Source organism: Rosa rugosa, chromosome 5 (assembly GCF_958449725.1).
Source record: "Rosa rugosa chromosome 5, drRosRugo1.1, whole genome shotgun sequence".
NCBI lineage: Eukaryota > Viridiplantae > Streptophyta > Magnoliopsida > Rosales > Rosaceae > Rosa > Rosa rugosa.
In genome coordinates this window covers 22429453-22447841 of record NC_084824.1, presented here as the reverse complement: position 1 = coordinate 22447841, position 18389 = coordinate 22429453, and the positions used below count along the sequence as shown (strand labels likewise).

Sequence of the window (18389 nt, the reverse complement as noted above, 5' to 3'; positions counted from 1 at the left end):
TTCTTACTCTGTGCGGGAAATGAAGGCATTGGTTGTCCCCTTAAATAAGGAATTGGATGCAGTACAACTGCTAGAAATTGAAGACTCTGTGCGGGAAATGAAGGCATTGGTTGTCCCCTTAAATAAGGAATTGGATGCAGGGGGTGTGTGTGTTTGGTGGGGTGGTAAGGCTTTGGTCTCATTTATAAGAGGTCAGGAGTTCGAGCCCCATCAAGGGTGGGAATGAGGTTGGGTTTCAAAAAAAAAAAAAAAAAAAAAAAAAAGAATTTGATGCAGTACAACTGCTAGCTAACTAACTGCACGTAAGTATTCAATTTAGGTTAGAAAGTAAATTTGCTCGGCCAATAGCTTGCTCAAACTTTAACCTCTACGGTGGGATACAACTACAAATTATGTCTTCCCAATTGTACGATTATACTAAGAATCTAAGATGACACAAAACACGTGGGTCGAAATATATATATATAGGGCCCTTCCAATAAGGGATCCCTTTTTTTGGTCTTTTATAGGGATAGACATTAGACAAACTTTTTTATTATATTTCGGCATCTCAACCGTTCATTTTTTAGGTCCTAATGTGTAGATCACTTCTGCAAATTTTCAGCCAAATCGGTGATCGTTAAGGCACCCAAAACTGCAATTTACACGAACGGACCGAATCTGTCAAACCGGAACCGTTCGTATTTATAATGGTAAATTGCAGTTTTGGATGCCTTAACGATCATCAAATTGGCTGAAAATTTGCAGAAGTGATCTATACATTAGGACCTAAAAACAGAATAGTTGAGATATGAAAATATGATCGAAAAGTTAGTCTAATGCCCTATCCCTAGAAAAGACCAAAAAAATGGATCCCTCACTAGAAGGGTATATATATATATACACACTTTCTTTCTTGGACATGGAAATTCAAAGTGAGGGTTTTGTGGTGTTTTTTCTTTTAGGTAGGGTTTCTGTTATCATAGTAATTTTGGATTTGTGTTTCTTGGATCGCACAAGCGCTGTTTATTAATTTTTCACAGGAAATGGATCGTCAAAATTTACAATATATGTTGGAGCGTTGTATGGCCTAGCTTTTTTTTTTTTTGGACACAATGACATTTCATTGAACACCCAAAAGGGCAGGAAATACAAAGCAAACTAGCCCAAAGGTAGGCCCAAACTAAACAAGCAAACAGAAAAGCCCAACAACCGGCCCAAAGCAAGACAAACCCTGCTAAACTTACGGCAAGCCAGAGAAGACAGCGCCGCCACGAGCCAAAGCCGCAGCTCCTGCCACCCCGGCAGAGGAGAAAATTTGTACCGATGACAAAAAACCGATCCCGATCCGAAATACCCACTCCAGAAAGCCACAAAATCAAACAAACCAAGCAAAATCAAAACCAAATTACAGACAACCAAGAAGAGAACGACATCGAAAATCACCGCCGCAAGACGAACATCAAAGGAACCATCAGAGAGCATGAAGTAACGGGACAGAAGTGTCGGTGCATGCACCGGAGACGTTGCTCTGTACACCTCCATGTCACAAAGTGCATCGCAATGCATTGAACTGCAGCAGAGAGAATCAACCTCAGGAAAACACCCAAGGGCGTCGATCCGAGAGGTTTCGACGAAGCTTGCCAAGATTGATTCAGAGGCTTTCATAGAGGAAGGATAAGACCAGATCGGGCCAGAACGGAGATAGACTCTGGGCAAAACCCGCCGGTTGGAACTAAACGGAAAGAAAAAAACCGAGAAAAGCTTGCCAAGATTGATTCAGAGGCTTTCATAGGCCGGCCAATGAATTGTGTGCTGAACAATATATAAACCTTTAATCATTGATCTTGACTGGGTGAAAAATGACAACCTTTCCAGTAATATATGCAAGAAAGAAAGGTACATTTTATATTAACACTAACAATAGTAAAAAATATTTAATTTAATTGAATTGCAACAGGATTAGTTTTGAGAATGTGCAACCCTTGACATCGCACTAGGCCTTTCAAATTTGAGGACTCATTTCTAATAGAAAGGGATAGCAAAACTAGGGCTGGGCACGGGCCGAAATCTTGCTAATCCCGATCCCGGGCCCGGAATTATTAGTCGGGACGGGCCGGGACGGTTAAGGCTATTTTGAGAAGTGATCCCGACAGGCCCGAACCCAATCGGTACCGGGTCGGGACCGGGCCCAATCCGGGACAAACCCGAAAGAGAGAGGAAAAAAAAAAAAAAGAGAAGAAGAAGACAGGTTCCTGAAATTTCCTAGTTTGCATTTCTTCTTTTCCATTACTTCAACTCTGCAATCAAATGACCATTTCAAAGAGAACAAACAAGAGTGCAATCCCCCAATTGATCTTATTCAATAAATCAAGCACATTATGAACTATGAAGTATGAACAACATTAAAATCTAAAAGCCTAAAACTGAAGAAGAAAAAAGACCAAACGCCCATGAACTTGCCGAGCGGCGAGTAGTAGATCTTGTCGAGGGCCACCATGAGGAGCAGGAACTGGATGGCCTGGATCGGCAGGGTCAGGTCGAAGCCGTAGAGCGGCGGCCTTCTCGGTCTCAGCGGCAAGGGACGACCGGGCGACGGAGAGGGATGTGGTAGCGATTAAGGAGAGGGATTTGAGGGATTGGAGGAGGTGGGTTTTGGTAAGCTTGGGGATGGAGATTTGGACGCAGCGAGGAGGCCATTATCATGTTGGCCATGGCGAGATGAGAGCTTGAGCAGCTTCTTCTTCTTCTTCAATGGGGGATTAGATTTGGCTTAGTTTTTGTTTTGATATTTTGGATTTTTTTGAGGGTCTGTGTAATTTGTGTGAGTGGAAATATTGGAGAAGGGGTTATGGTTTCTAACTTTCTATGGAGAAATAGAGAACTGGGGATTATGGTTTCTATGGAGAGAACCAGCAAATGGCTGAATGAGAGAGAATGGAGAGATCGGGTTTAGGTGTGTAGAATGGGCTAAAACAAATTATGATCAAGTGTGGTGGAGTACATGTTAAACCTTAGACTTGACTACATTGACCAATTACACTCAGCCACATTGAATAAATAATGAAAGATTTTATTTATTTAATAATTCGGTACGGGACGGGATCTAACGGGATTTATTGGGCTGGTCCCGATCCCCGGCCCGTTTCTCTCGGGACGGTACGGGACGGGCCCAAACAGTAAAATTTTGATTTTAATCCCGGCCCGTCCCGGCATTTTTCGGGCCGGTTTCGGTACGATATCGGGCTTTCGGTTTTAGGTGCCCAGCCCTAAGCAAAACCAACTCAGCTAGCTGGTCAAGCTGCCAAGTTTGAGAATAATTAAGGTGGGATCCTTAATGTAGCGACCGGTGAATGACTGACCAATGGGCGAGTAGCCATCAAGCACTACTAGAAAAAGTACCCATCACACTGAAATCATAGTATTCTACACGGAAATTCATGTGAATACGTTAATATACACGGTATAGCAACGAATTATATATCTGTACGTATTACTGGCGTTGCTAATACTACTTACACACGGAATTGTTTGTCCGTGTGAATGTATCTTGTGGGTCCCACTTCAATCCCAACTATAGTATTTATGTCCAATCTGTTAAACAACGACAAGCGTGGCCCGTGGCCCACCATTGTACCAATACTGTCACAACTTAACCACCTGTTAGGTGTTGAGTTTTAATTACAAAAGGCATCGGTACAATTGGGTGTGATCCACCCACTTATAAGTTATATTTTATTTGTCACTTTTCCAATGTGGAATCTTTCATCTCCAACACGCCCCCTCACGTGCAACCTAGCTCTAGGTCTGCACGTGAAATTAATCAACAATCCAATTCCCACATTGGAAGTTAGGACATAAGTCTCATATTGGATACTTGGTCAATATAACAATCCAAGGCCCACATTGGACACTTGGTAACAATCCAATCGGAATATTCCGATGGCAATATAAGGGACCCCAATTAGGGCCCATGATAATTGGAGACGCAATTGGAGAGGGACCCGCTCTGATACAGAATTATATTTATTGAATTTTATTAAATTATTTAAATATTTACACTAGTTATTTTTTGGTTTTATTATCCTTTAATTCCCAATACCACACATTCAGCTTTCCAAATCTGCTCTGTTCTGGAGAGAGATTGAGGTAGATAGAGTCTCTCGTTCCCTGTTGAAAGATTAAACCTTTGATGGCAGAAACGACGTCATGAGGCCCAAAGCTCCAGCATTTAGATCTCCTTGAGCTCTTATTTGACTTGCCTAGTAATCCAAAATCACAAATCTGCTCTGTTCTGAGGACTTTGGTCATGATATGAGGAGATTATTAGGCTTGATCTCAATTCCTCGAACAGTTGCTGGTGACCAATCTCACCCAGTGGTTTTTGATTTTTCACATGGCCACATCGTTCTTCTATGAAAAATACCTATTATGACAAACCATTCATAGAAATTAATCACAGTACCTTTACAACAATCTAACTATAGAGAAATCTGACAAAAAAGCCAAATTTTGTCTGCATATGTGAAATACGAATTGTAAGTTTTGATTTTTTCATCATTTGAGATCTAAGAAAAAGAACCCTTCAGTGAGTTTGATTTGCTTTAAGAGAGACTTACAGTGAGTTTGAATCGTTTGAGTTGCTGACAAAGATCGAAATTTTTTGGCTCAATTTCCTGCTGGGTTGATATAAGCCTTCCATGATGATAAAAGATCTTATTAGAACCAGCATGATTAGGCAGATCTACAAATAGTAGAGAGAAAATTGAAACCCATGCCTTACCTGGGAATTTGGCATCTTAAATTTCATATATGAGGTTGTGAGAAAGAGAGAAATCATAACAAATCAGAGAAGCAAAGCAAAAAGGGGCTTAGAGCACCTCCAACAGCTTCCCTATAATTTCTGTATTACAGGGAAGCTAGGAAAAGTCAAAGTTTTAGCCTCTTTTTGTTCTCCAACTCTAACAGATTCCCTATTTTACAGCAATCCTTAAAATCTCCATAATTCTTCCTTCAAATTTTAGAGATTGCTGTAAATTTAGGGAATTTCGTTCTCTTTCCTCACTATTCATAAAATGGAGATGGTTATAGGGAATCTGTTGGAGCAAAAGAGGCTTATTTTTTCATAAAATAGAGAAAAATCAAAATATGAGGAAGTTGTTAGAGTTGCTCTTAGAGTTTTGATTTTGATGTGTTTGTGAGGATTGTGAATGTTGCTGCAATTTTGATTAAATGGGTTTCAATGAATGGAGGTGAGAAGGCTTGCAAGTGGAAGAAGAAGGAACAAAAAAGTCAATGGGTTTGATGTGTGGGTGTGTGTGTGTGTGAGTGAGAGAGAGAGAGAGGTACTAATAATGAAGAGAATATTGGAATTTACAGAAAGTTATTGAAAAAAATTCACACGCTTATTCGTGTGAAACCAAATGTTTTTGGGGAATGCTATGTACAACCGCACCTATGCGGTTAGATAACCCACACACACTTACCTGTAAGACACGTGTATTTGCATTTATAAAGCAACTTAAATATGTTTCTTCAAATATTGACTTCCAGTTTTGCCCTTGTGTCTTATTGATAATAGCACACCGCACAACTTTTCTCTCTCATCTGGTCGGGCAGATCTCTCCCTTCCTCTCTCCTACCGCATAATCATTCTCTCTCATCTGCAACTGGATTCATAGAGACGACTTTCATGTTCATCAATGGAGGCTTAATATACATCTCTGCAATTAGCCAAGTAGTACACATCTTCTTCTCTACAACTCGACGATTCTCAGCTCTCATCGATTTCTCAATTCTCGATCTGGGTTTCCTTTCATACAATTCTTCTCTGTCTATCTTCCACTACACCCTTCGATTGCGTTCAATTCTAGTTTTCTTTGACAAATTCTACATCTTCTTTGTCTATCTTGGGAAAATTTTGTTGCAAAACTTAGATGGGTTTCAAGCCATGTTTCTATTACATCAACATTAGAGCAAAATCAAATTGAATTCTCAGGTTTCGAGCTTATGGTTTGAGCATGGACTATTGGTAACCTCTTTATAGCTCAGAGCGAGTAAAAGGTGTGGCTAATTGTTCCAAGAATTGCTGACTTGGGTTTGGATTTGATTGTTATGAGCAGCAGAGAGTTAAGTTTTCTTCATTTTTTGGATCAATCATAGTGAATTGAGAGTTCGGAGGATATCTGGTTGTGTGGGAATATGTACTTTTAGTAGTAAACAATGTTCCATGGTGGGAGAGAGAGAACAAAAAAGTTGGTGGAAGAAAATATTGAAGCTGTTTTGTAAATGCAAATACACGTGTCTGACTGGAAAGTGAGTCTGAATTATCCAACCGCATAAGTGTGGTTGTATATTGCATTCCCCAATGTTTTTTGGAAATAATATGTCAAATATAAATGCACTCATTAAATTTATGTAGTTAATATATTTTTCTTTATTTTGAAATAAAATTCACACGGATTTTTATGTGTCAACTTTAATTCATACGGAGATCCGTGTGAATTTCTGACACATGTACAAGATTCTCTGTACCAGAATTAACTTTACACACGAAGACCTCTGTATCACCTTAATTCTTACGAAAATTCGTGTGAGTTTCATATGGAAATCCGTGTGAATTTTTGTGGCCCCACTTTTAGAATATGTTTCACATGGTATATACTATGTGAATATAGTTTCCACACAGATATCTGCGTGTATTGCAGCATTTTTCACACAGATATCTATTTGTGTGAATATCTGTGTGAACCTCATCTGTGTGCGGTGGGGGGGTTTTTCTAGTAGTGAAGTTCAATGATTTGGTGAGATCCACAGATGCATTGGTTAGTAGGGGTGGACTCAGTTCGATATGTTTAATTTTTCAGTACTAACCGAAACTGCACTGAAAATTCAATTAACCAATCGTATTGGTTATTGGTTAATTGGTATATCGATTCAGTTCAGTTTGGTTCGGTTTCAGTTAATTTCAACCGTGTTGACTTTAATGATATATTTAATCCTTATTTTTAATAAAAAAATTTAACTTTTCCAATTGTAATTTTATATAATTAGTAATTAACATATATCAAAAGATGAACAAGACAATAAAATTGAATATATTGTACCTTATTCTATAATTAAACCTATAAGATATATGAAAACAAATAGGTAGATACAATTAAAATTAAGATACAACTCCAAGAAATTTAAAATAGCACTAGAAAATTAAACACATACAAAAATTAAAGTCTAGCTAGAGTAACAATGATTTAGTACTTGAGAGCCTAAAATAGAAATTATTTTTTGATAGAAATTAATCTCCTATAATAAAACTTTTAACTAATTATTTTACATCAGTTCAGTTTGATTCATGTTGGTTTATTATAAGTGATAACCGAAAACCGCACCGCAAGCTTGGTTCGGTTAGGTTTCGATGAATTTTTATCGGTTCGGTTTAATTCGGTATGGTTTTTCTGTTTTTAGATCCAAAAAGGCCACCCTTAGTGATTGTTGAACCGTTTCTTCTTATTCCACGAAGATTCAGACAAACACACGTTTGGATGGAATTGAACAAAATTTGCCAAACAAATGCAAAGGTAAATGGCTTTATTCTTCATAAAGTAAAAAGAGATTTAGTAGTAACCACTTGGGGGAACTCCCCCCCCCCCCCCCAAAGAAAAGGTATATCAAATGGTCAATTCACCATAAGTTGGGAGCATAAACCTCAAAAGGCCAATATTTCAAGGGTTCCTGAAAATGTTGTGGATAGATATTAGATATACTTTTAATTATCTATCTTGACAACTATAAAGAGAAGCTAAAATTTAGTGTCTAATGTTTCACCATATTTTGAAATACCACAAGACCCTTTAGAATAAAATAAAATCTCATGATGAAATGAATATTTGTTTTGAAATATATGAGCTTGATCTTCAACCGGTAAGCTTTTGACAGCTCGTGTGAGTAAAATCAAAACAACAAAGAAGAAGCACATGTATAAGTCATCTCAACCTAACAAAATCGATATGCAATTATCATGACAAATAACATCAAGGTCATATCCTATAATATCATGCTCACATAAGTTAACTCAAAACCAAAACCCACATACTCCGACACTCAACTCATGCATCTAATTTCTCAAAACTTCAACTAAACAATCAAACTCAAGTAACAAGTAATCCCTGCATATGAATTAGTTCAGGATATCACATCAAAAGCACATCAAGCAATTCATAGTAATCCCTGTAGGTAAGTTAGTTCAGGAGATCACATTAAAATCAAATCAATAGAAGTCATAGTAATCCCTGCATATTGTTTAGTCTAGGAAATTACATTAAAACCAAATCAATTCAGAAAACAGTAACCCCTGCATATAATTTAGTTCAGGAGATTACGAAAGAAAACAAGCAATTTCATAATAAAAATAAACTAAAAATCAATACACATTCATGCACTGACAACAGAAACCACAAAACATCAAGCACTCAACAATAATATCCACAATCCTTTACACAACAATCACCACCTTGGTACTACTGTATAGATTATCACCACATTGGTCATCACCTTAGCTACTGTATAGATTACCACCACATTGGTTATCACCACCTTGGTATTATTTAATAGATTATCACCACATTAGTTTTCATCACTTGAAACACCATTTCACCATTCTCAAAACAATATCGAAAACTTTTTCAAAATATTATTTTCACACCTCAACAATATCACAAATCGTACATATTCCTTTCAAAACAGAATTCAAACAACATCGTCACTTCCTTTCTCAAAATCATTTATTTTCTTTAAAATCACCTCGCACACCAATAGTGATCAAGTCACGTAAAACATAAGCCTTTCACATCACTAAACAATTCCAAATATATTTCACAATCTACTCAACCGAAAATCATTTGTAACAAATCCTTGTTTTTACTTACCCATGAACCGTTGAAGATCAAGCTCATATATTTCAAAACAAATATTCATTTTGCGACAGATATGATTTTACAGATAACAATTTATTCTACTAACTATCACTCAACTAATTTATCACCCAAAACAATGTGAGATTTACTCACCTCAAAATCCCATTGCGTCTTCACACCCACCAATCGAGACAAGCACAAACCGCAACAATCCTTTCAAATCAACATCATCAAGCACCTAATCATATCAATGTCACACTGAATACAACACAAACCACACAATCATTTTAAAGTTCGAAACACAAGAACTATAAACCGAAAGATACGTCAATCGAGACGAAACCCTATCGGTGACCACCTAAGGCCTCCAAAATAGTTCTAGGATCAAACCGCCTGAACAATTGAACTATCCAAAGGTCCGATCCTCACGGATCGAAGACTGAACTAACTGAAGCTGCAATTAACCCAACTCAACCAAAAACTCGAGCAAACACAAAAGTAAACATACTCATAAGTTCATATCGACGAATGGAGGCTAACGGAGCAAAGAACTACCCCTGTAATGACCGGACGTGCCACCACGCGCCGCCACAGGCGGCTGCACCTGCACCGTACGCGCTGTCAATCCAAACTCCAAACCAGCATGATCCAACCGTCCAAAATAGAGTTTACACTACGAGGATCAACTTTAATATCTGGAGCGAAGCCCAACTCGACCTAAATCGCCGCTGCAAGCCAAGAGACATTGTTTACCTTGAGTTAGAGCTCCTCCGGTTGAAATCGATCAACCAAACCTCCAAGGATCGAACGAGGATGCTCCCAGCAGCCTAACACAATCGGTTTGAAGCCTCGCCGTCGCCGGAGATCGGAGAACTGATCGGGTCTGACACCGCTCTATTTCGCCGCTTCGATGCACCGCCGTGGAAGAGAATAGGCGCAAGAGACCGTCGTAGGGAGGACCGGAACAAGGAGGTGAGTCGATCTGGGTTTGTTTCACCGCTAGTGATCGCCGAAAACAGAAACGCCGCCCGAGTCAGAAATCCGGGTCCGGGTCGGGTCTGTTGGTGTTGAGGAGAGAGAACGGAGCGAATGGGTTACTATTTTCAGAAGGTTTCCAAAAATATCAATTAATGAATTTCCCAAAACAGAAATTGTTATTTATAGGAATTTCCAAAAATAGAAAAACTTCCGCTGACCATAACTTTCTTATACGAACTCCGATTTTCGCGTTCCACATGTCCATGAACTTGTATCGATGCACTCTACGACTTTCATGAAGGAAGTTTTTGGAAAAACCCAATGAATAAAAAGTCAACTCTTTGACCCCTCGAAAAAAAACATTTCGAGCATTTATTCGTCAAAAACACTTTCACTCCACCCCCGAGCCACGTAACGTACTAACAACCTATTTAGTAATTTCCAAAAAATCATCATAAATTAATAATGAATTTCTGGGGTATTACAGTTCAGGCTTCTCCTTATGCAAGTACTCTTTTGGCACCAAAATGCTACCTAGAGCTTCAACCATACCGAGCGATTTTGCAGTAAATTTGGTTGTGAATTCCGATAGCTTCATCTTCTTGGTAGGTGCATCTGTGCATGCCGGCTTGCAGAACAGGTCTGGCAACAACATCTTCAACTTCTTTAGAGAGTAAAAAGGGGAGGTCAGTCTTCCTCTCTTGGTGAGTATAGGTTCTTCCACCGGAACAATAGTAAGAGTGTCATTTGCACCAGAGGAGGAGCGCATGTCATGATGACGCTGCAGAATAGGCTTACATGCAGGTACATTTTCTTTAGGGTGAAACAGAGCCCTATTGACAGGAGGCAAGATGGGAGTCTGGAGGCCTTGGAACTTGAAAGTGCCATTGATGAAACTGTTGTTAGCAAAACCCAATGAAGGACCAGCTATCTGTAATCTCTTTTCCATACTATTGTGATCCATTTTGGGCACAACTCTTCCATCAACCACAAGGCAGCGACCATCTTCATGAAAAATAAGGTCACAAAACTTGCAATTGCTTGCAAGATTCTCAAAGAAAAATGAAATCTCTGCTTTCACATGATCAGCCAGTTTTATAGTTTTCTTAAGGACGAAGGGTTTGTCAATGTCATGTAAAACCCTAATCCTCACCTTCCCAAAATTTTCAAAAAGCTTGTCATTTAATTCTATGAATTTGCTGGCAACAGAGGCAATGTTTTTGATGTTTGACGTACCTCAAACAATGGTGGAATATTGGTGATGCGAACCTAAAAGAACAGCGATTTCAGATCCACAATGTGCAGCAATGCGATACCATCGTACTCTTGCAGAACAGCAGGAGCATGATTGAATCTCCATGGTCCCCCTCTCAAGACTTTGTTTCTATCCCAGAGCAAATAAAAACTCAACACGAATCTGTTCTGCGCATGTTCATGAATTTTGAAGTCTTTGTCAAGCACCAAAACATGCTTAAAGAAGAGTCGCATATCTAAGGCAGCTGGTTTCACCGCAAGAGGCTTGGCCAGGAGGTATGATTGTGAAGCACGACGTTGAGGTCCTCTAACCATCTTGAAGATGTCAATGACCTCGCTGCCGATATGTGCCAGGGACGCAGCAAAAGAGGCGGTGACATCGTCAATGGACGACATGCTGTGAAGGTTTGCAATGAAAAGCACGGGAGGAGGGCGGTGTTGGCTTAGGGTTTTTATTCTCTTACATGGATAACTTGACTAATAAAAGAGAGAGAGAGAGAGAGAGAGAGAGAGAGAGAGAGAGAGAGAGAGAGAGAGAGAGAGAGAGAGAGAGAGAGAGAGAGAGAGAGAGAGAGAGAGAGATTTGTTGTTTCAATTCTCCTATTTAATCTTAAGTTGTTCTATTGGAACCTCCCAATTTTCTCACCTGACCTCTTCATTTTTTTGGATAAGTTAAAACCCACTTTTACCCTTAAGAAAGAAAAAAAAAATCATTCATCACTTAAATTGTTCTTCAATTCCTTCATTCCTTCTTGAGGTCTAATAGCAGAGCTGAAAAGGAAAAGATTCTCTTTATTACTTTCAAACGAGAATCGTTTTTTTTTTTAATCGAAAGAGGTCAGCCCATTCATTAAATTCAGCAAGCAGTACAAAAACGAAACACCCCTATGGGGTCGACAAAAAGAATCGTTCCTCAGAGCATTCTATAATCCTATCCTAAAAAAGCATAAGATCCCAGTATACCCCTAGTACACCCACCTTTTAGGAAATTCACGCACCATTATTCTAACAAAAACCTAGAAACCTCGAAGCAGACATAAAATGGTTTCAACTAAGGCTCTGGTTTTTGCGACCCGAACAAAATTAAACAGTACTATAGGCCATGGAGACCCAGCCGCATAGCACGAGGGTAAAACAGCCCACTTGAAACCCTAGGCCAGTGAGCCCAAAGCTGAGGCCCACCGACCAGTTCAAGGCCCAAGAAGCTCAGCCACTAAAAATGCAGGCCCAAAGAGTAGGGTAAACCAAAGCCCTAACCCATTGAGCCCACATGTGGCTTTCCAGCCAAAAGCCACCTGCCACGTCACCGCCAACACTCGCTGTTCGGGCCGCCGCTCCATCAACGTCGTCCTCCAAACCATGAAGGCGATCAAACACAGCCGTGTCCGTAGCAGTTCCCAGGCCTAAAGCCGATCTTGATTCAACACAACCACCTGGACAATGCACCACGCCGTCAATGCCGACTTGATCCCAGTAATCCTTCACATTCCAGAAGCCCCCGATTGGATCTGAACCCAGATCTTGAGCAACCCAGCCAACAACGAGTTCCCCTCCAACATCGCCCGACAGTGAGAGGTCTCGTGTCATCGCAGCCAATCTGACCGCCATCAGAGGCTTCGGTCCCTCAAGAGGACGAATCCGAGCCAAAGCCAGCATCTTGGGACATCGTCGAAACCAATCTCCGTCGCCGCCAAGTAGGGGAGAAGAAAGAGAAGCGCCGCCACCCTTCCAAATCCAAAAAACCGAGCCACTGCGTAGCCAGAACACCTCTCTACCGAGAGTCAAGAAATTTGCAGCGCTGCCGCCGCCAATCAAGGCCGGTTGCGACCTTAGGGTTTCTCTCGAGAGAGAAAAAGAGAGCATGTTGAATATTCAAACGAGAATCGTTGGCTTGACCATTTTAAATCTTTCTCCTCTCCTCCGCCTCATGCTTCAACATCCATAATCAGATAGAAAAAATTGTTTTGCCATGGATTTCGGTGAAAACAAAAATAATATTTGTCGAATCTATTAATCAAAACTAAACAAATTTGAGAAAGATCGATTATCAAATCACTACTACAAAAAAAGCATTTTAGGACGTTCGAAAAACGTCATTGAAAACTTTAGATGACACGCAAAAAAAACGTCATCTATCAAGGAGTCATTGTAAGTCACTTATAAGGATGTTCAAAAAACGTCCTCTAATGTTTATAAGGACGCCAGAAAAACGTCATCTAATCTAAAAAAAAATGTCATCTAATGTCTTTAAGGACACTTAAAAAAGCGTCCTCTAATGTCTTTAAGGACATTAGAAGAGTGTCCTCTAATGTATATTAGGACACTTTTTAAGTGTCCTTAAATCCGATAAAAGGGTCATCTAATGTATACTAGGACGCTAAAAAAACGTCCTTATATCTATTATAGAACACAAAAAAAAAATGTCCTTGAAACAAAAAGAAGACATTTACATACAAATAATCTTTACAATCCCAAAACAAATGTCATTGTATCTATTACTCATTACAATATACTTGACTACAAGCACATTCTAGTAACTAATTCCTAGCTATACCTTCTAATCTTATGTAATCCTAGATGACAATAGTTAACTAAGCTACAATTAAAACCAACTAAATAATTCCTTATTACATGTTGATATCCTATGTGATCTTAGATGACTATAGAGGCACAAAACTTGGTTTCATCATCTCCAATATCTTCATCCACTACCTGATAGATATAACAAAATGCCAAACATTTAATAGAAATCAGAGGCCCAACTTAATGACACATCTCAAATCTGCTACAATACAACACTGGAAAAAAAAATAGAATGCAAAAGCTTTGACTCACCTTTGATACAGTTTGAAGAAACATGACAAGGAACAATTACCTGCACCGAAAGGATTTTCAAAAGTAAAAACAATAAGAGATTGTCAGTGAAAAGTTTCTTAGTTAGCATGTATGGTATGTTTAAGGCTTAGCTTACTGCACTACAAGTTGTCAGTGATAAGACCTGCATAATAGATATAACACACACACATAATGAATCAGATACACATATAATGATGCTTACATTTAACCCAGAGCTTTGTACTCCATGACTGAAGGACTCTGGACATTATAAATAAAATATATCAGCAATTATTCAGAACTGTCTACCTAGTGCATAGAAATGAACTCTCTAGTTTAAGAGAAATCAAACAAAGTTGGATACAAGCACTAACATCAGCAAATGCAAACCATTTATTAACATGGACAAGCACTAAGCACTAAGCTTAACATCAGTAAATGATCAATTGCTAATCTTCATATATTCAACATATGCTTGCTTATTATTCTGTACTTACATGATCAACATAAGTGCTGCATTAATACCTTTTCTTAGAATTCTCAAACGCAATAAAATCATGATCACTATAATTAGTGCATTGTTAGCTTAAGAAACTTTTATGTTAAACATAGGAGATAATCATCTACATGCCGGTCAAGGAAACATACTCATAATGGTGGCATAGTTTCAAAAGCCACAGTCAATTAGTAATGTGCAGACAAATCATTGTATTGCAAAGAGGAAGGGTAAAATACCTCTCCACCATCATCAAGAACAAAAAACTCACCATGTTTAAAGGGAGACATGGTACCAGCAGCCGTATTCAACTAGAAATCTGCAGATTATTGGCAAATAGAGTAAGGAATAAACTGAAATTAAAGCAAGAGTCTAGTTCTTGATATCATCTATTTGGACCAAAATTTACAAACTTTAATTGAAGAAATAGTAAACTCCTCGCTTTATTAATAAAGATACTGTAAGAGACTACCTTGATTCCGAATTACATTGCATGAGAGAACCCTTATCACAACATTGGTCTTCATACGCATCCTATCCTGCACAGATATATAAAAAGAAAATGATTGAGAAAAGTTAAATCTGCATGACAGTATGCAAGCAGCACTACTTCTGCAATTGTTATCATCACCATGCTGGATCAAAGAGAGAAGGAGCCAAGGCAGTCACATTCAAGTATTAAACTACTCTGCTTTGGTGAATTGAAATTGTAAAAGAAAGATACAGGGTGCTTCCTGGATTTTTGCAAGTTAATACAGGCTAGAACAAAAGCCGATGCAAGATATTGACAGACCTCCACCTGACGATCAGGAAAAAGAAAATCCAGAATATAAAAACTATATATATGCCTTTTAAGCTATAGTTAAATGTGATTCAAAATTTCAAAGCAAAGGAGAATGTAGATACCAAAGACGTAGTGATCCAAGCTTTTGTTTGGTGTGTACTCATATATCAGCATCTTTTCTTCCCTCCAACCAGATTCACATGGTGCTGTATTGCAATAAGTGTAACCTCGTTTTGAAACTCTTCAAGGCCTTGGTTTGAAGGTTTTGAAAGTCTGTTCAATGCTATTTGCTGACCCTTCCTTAATGTACCTAGAAAAACACATCAATTATTAGCATATTCCTACAAAGCACCAACTTTTTTACTGTGATATGAAGTATTCTGCATTGCATTTCAAAATTTATATAATAATCGTCATTGATGCTACCTGGTATACTAACGTAAAAAATAACAGTGAGGCTTTTACCTTAAACTTTACTTAGCTTTGGCGGAGAGGTTTTCTCTGTTGCTACTAAGTAGTTTGCACTGTTCAAATAGAGCTGAGGCTGCATACAAATAAATGAATAGAAGTAAGAAAAGAATATCGTATAAGCAAAATGTATCTGGATTAAATCCCCCTCACTATTGTTCTTTAGATTTGAATAGGTATAGTCAATTTAGAGATAATGAACTCTGTTGATATCCAGCATCAACAAAACCCTTAACAAATCAAAACTTTAATCTGTTCAAAAGCAACAGAAACAGAAAACAAATCAAAGCCCACTACTACAGAAAATAGTGAAATACCAATTCAAACTTCCAATCGTATCTCTCACTCTATTGATTTCAATGGAAATTGTCAGAAAATGAATTAAAGGTAGAATCTTTACAACGAAATTAGTTTCCTGTGTGCAGAAGATCATCATGGTTTCAAAGGATATCAAGCAATGACATGGTTTTGGGATGATTTTAGCAGACACAAGATTCATTGTGGCTGAAGTTTAGAAATTAGAACTTACCGTTTAGAGGCAGAGGCGCGGACCAGAGGGGGTCTGAGGTAGAGACACGGTGGAGGCTTGGAACAGAGGCGCGGTGCAGCTGCGGTGGCCTGGGGGGAGAGCGAAGAGCAAAGACGAGCGAAGAGCTGCGATGGCTTGAGTCTGTTTGTTTTGGGGATCGAGCGAGTCTGAAGTAGAGACACAGTGGAGGTTTGGAACAGAGGCGCGGTGTAGCTGCGGTGGCTTGGGGGGAGAGCGAAGAGCGAAGACGAGCGAAGAGCTGCGGTGGCTTGGGTCTGTTTTTTTTGGGGATCGAGGGAGTCTGAGGTAGAGACACGGTCGCGGTGCAGCTGCGGTGGCTTGGGGGGAGAGCGAAGAGCTGCGGTGGCTTGGGTCTGTTTGTTTTGGGGATCGAATGAATCGATCTGCTCTGATACCTGGGTTTGAGTAAATGAACAGGGTGAATTCTAAAGTGAATTTGGCGAGATTCCATGGTGGGAAATTGAAACTCAGAGAGGGAAATTTTGGAGAACCCGGGAAAGTGAAAATTTAGGGTTTCTCTTTCAATTTTGCTGCAGAGTGCTGTGATTTTGGAGACTGATATATATACTTCTATATTATTGTTCTCTATGTTTGGGTTTCAGCGAATCGACCCTAGGACCTTACCAAACTTAGAGATGCCTTAGTTTAGCTGAGTGGGTGGCCATGCTCCCCTCCGTGTTTTCAGAAAAACTAAAACGTCCTAAGAATAATACAAGGACGCATTTTAAAAATGATGTCATTGTATCCAAAATCCATGTGTCCCCAATTTAGTTTTCTGTAGTAGTGAATAGATCTTCGCCTATGATTTACTTTTCTATGAATGAAATCGATTTCTTGTGAACATACAGGGCTAGAGCTTTTTTTTTTTTTGGTTTTGAAATCCAAGATGATACTAAAGAAATATTAAAGAGTAAAGTTGGGAATTTGAATAGAAAAAAACAGGAGAGATGTCACATGAGTAAATTTAAAGGTCCCAATAGAAACTCTCTTCAATAGCCAAGCTACTACAATATATTCAAAAAGAAAAAGTGTAGTTGAATGCTTACTTTTTATTGATGTTAATTTTGGATACAACGTACAACTAGTATTTCGTAAGTTGAACTCACAACATTCCAATTACAGAGGGAAAATTAATTCTACTATATCAAATGATGCTGAGCGGATGATTTATTTTTTAATGTTGTAATTTTTATTAAAAAAAATATTTACAAACAAATATGCCCTAATTTTAATATTTGTACTAGATCCTGTCATATTCAACTCAACGAATCTCAGCTCCTTAACCTCCGTTGTGTTGGGACACGAAGTTGGGTACTTGAATTACCTTAAGACCTACACAGTATATGTGGCAAAGGAATTAAAAGAACAACTTGAGAATCGAAATTTTTTTGGCCGCCGCATTGAAGCAACCCTCGTAAATCTGATCCATTCCTTTGAATGGACATTGTATCCGATTAAACTCCGAGCAACCAATCAAATTGTTCAGAGACTGTAAATCAATGTGGTGGAGCAGAGAAAGCATGCTTTTAGAATAATTATCTAACCTAAAATAGTGCATTCAAGCATAGCTATTAGGATTAGGATATTTCCCACATGGAAAAGCAAAACATAAATATACTTCTTATTGTTCCCCTAGTTGCCCAGATGTGTTTAACATTTGAGGGTCCTGCCACGGGCAGGTGGCTAGAGTTAATATCTGCTGAGGTGTATAGATTGTTTTGTATTCTCATTTGGATTGGAGGTTAATTTTCGGACATAATATTATTATCCTTCAAGGCTTTTGAATGAAGCATTACTTCTTTTAATTGGGTTGATAACTTAATATAAATGCCTAAAACGTATACGTACATTTGCATGCAGCTAAAAAAAAAAACACAAATATATAATGAAAAACTAAGGTCAAGAAGCTTGAGGCTAGGCCATTAATATCTAACCACTGATTTTTAATGGCTTCTTCCCAACTGTATGTATAAGTACTGTATAACCATCTTGGATCACATAATGGAGGGAAAATCTATTTTATTGTCAATATATGGCTTTCAACAATGTAACACAACATACTTAAGAAGTAACACAATGGAGACTGAATGGGGTTTGTTCGTTTTGCAATTCTCTACAAACTTTGTAAGTATC

At 38.6% G+C, this 18389-nt stretch overlaps 1 long non-coding RNA gene across 1 annotated transcript; it reads right to left on the bottom strand.

Moving 5' to 3' along the window:
- Window positions 1-13549: 13549 nt before the first annotated feature.
- LOC133712369 (uncharacterized) lies at window positions 13550-16931 on the bottom strand. The gene is made up of 7 exons (XR_009847330.1): window positions 16236-16931; window positions 15704-15782; window positions 15361-15548; window positions 14927-15253; window positions 14694-14773; window positions 13959-13998; window positions 13550-13835 (listed from the first exon to the last, which is right to left on the bottom strand). It is a non-coding gene; the product is annotated as an uncharacterized LOC133712369 (long non-coding RNA).
- Window positions 16932-18389: the final 1458 nt, after the last annotated feature.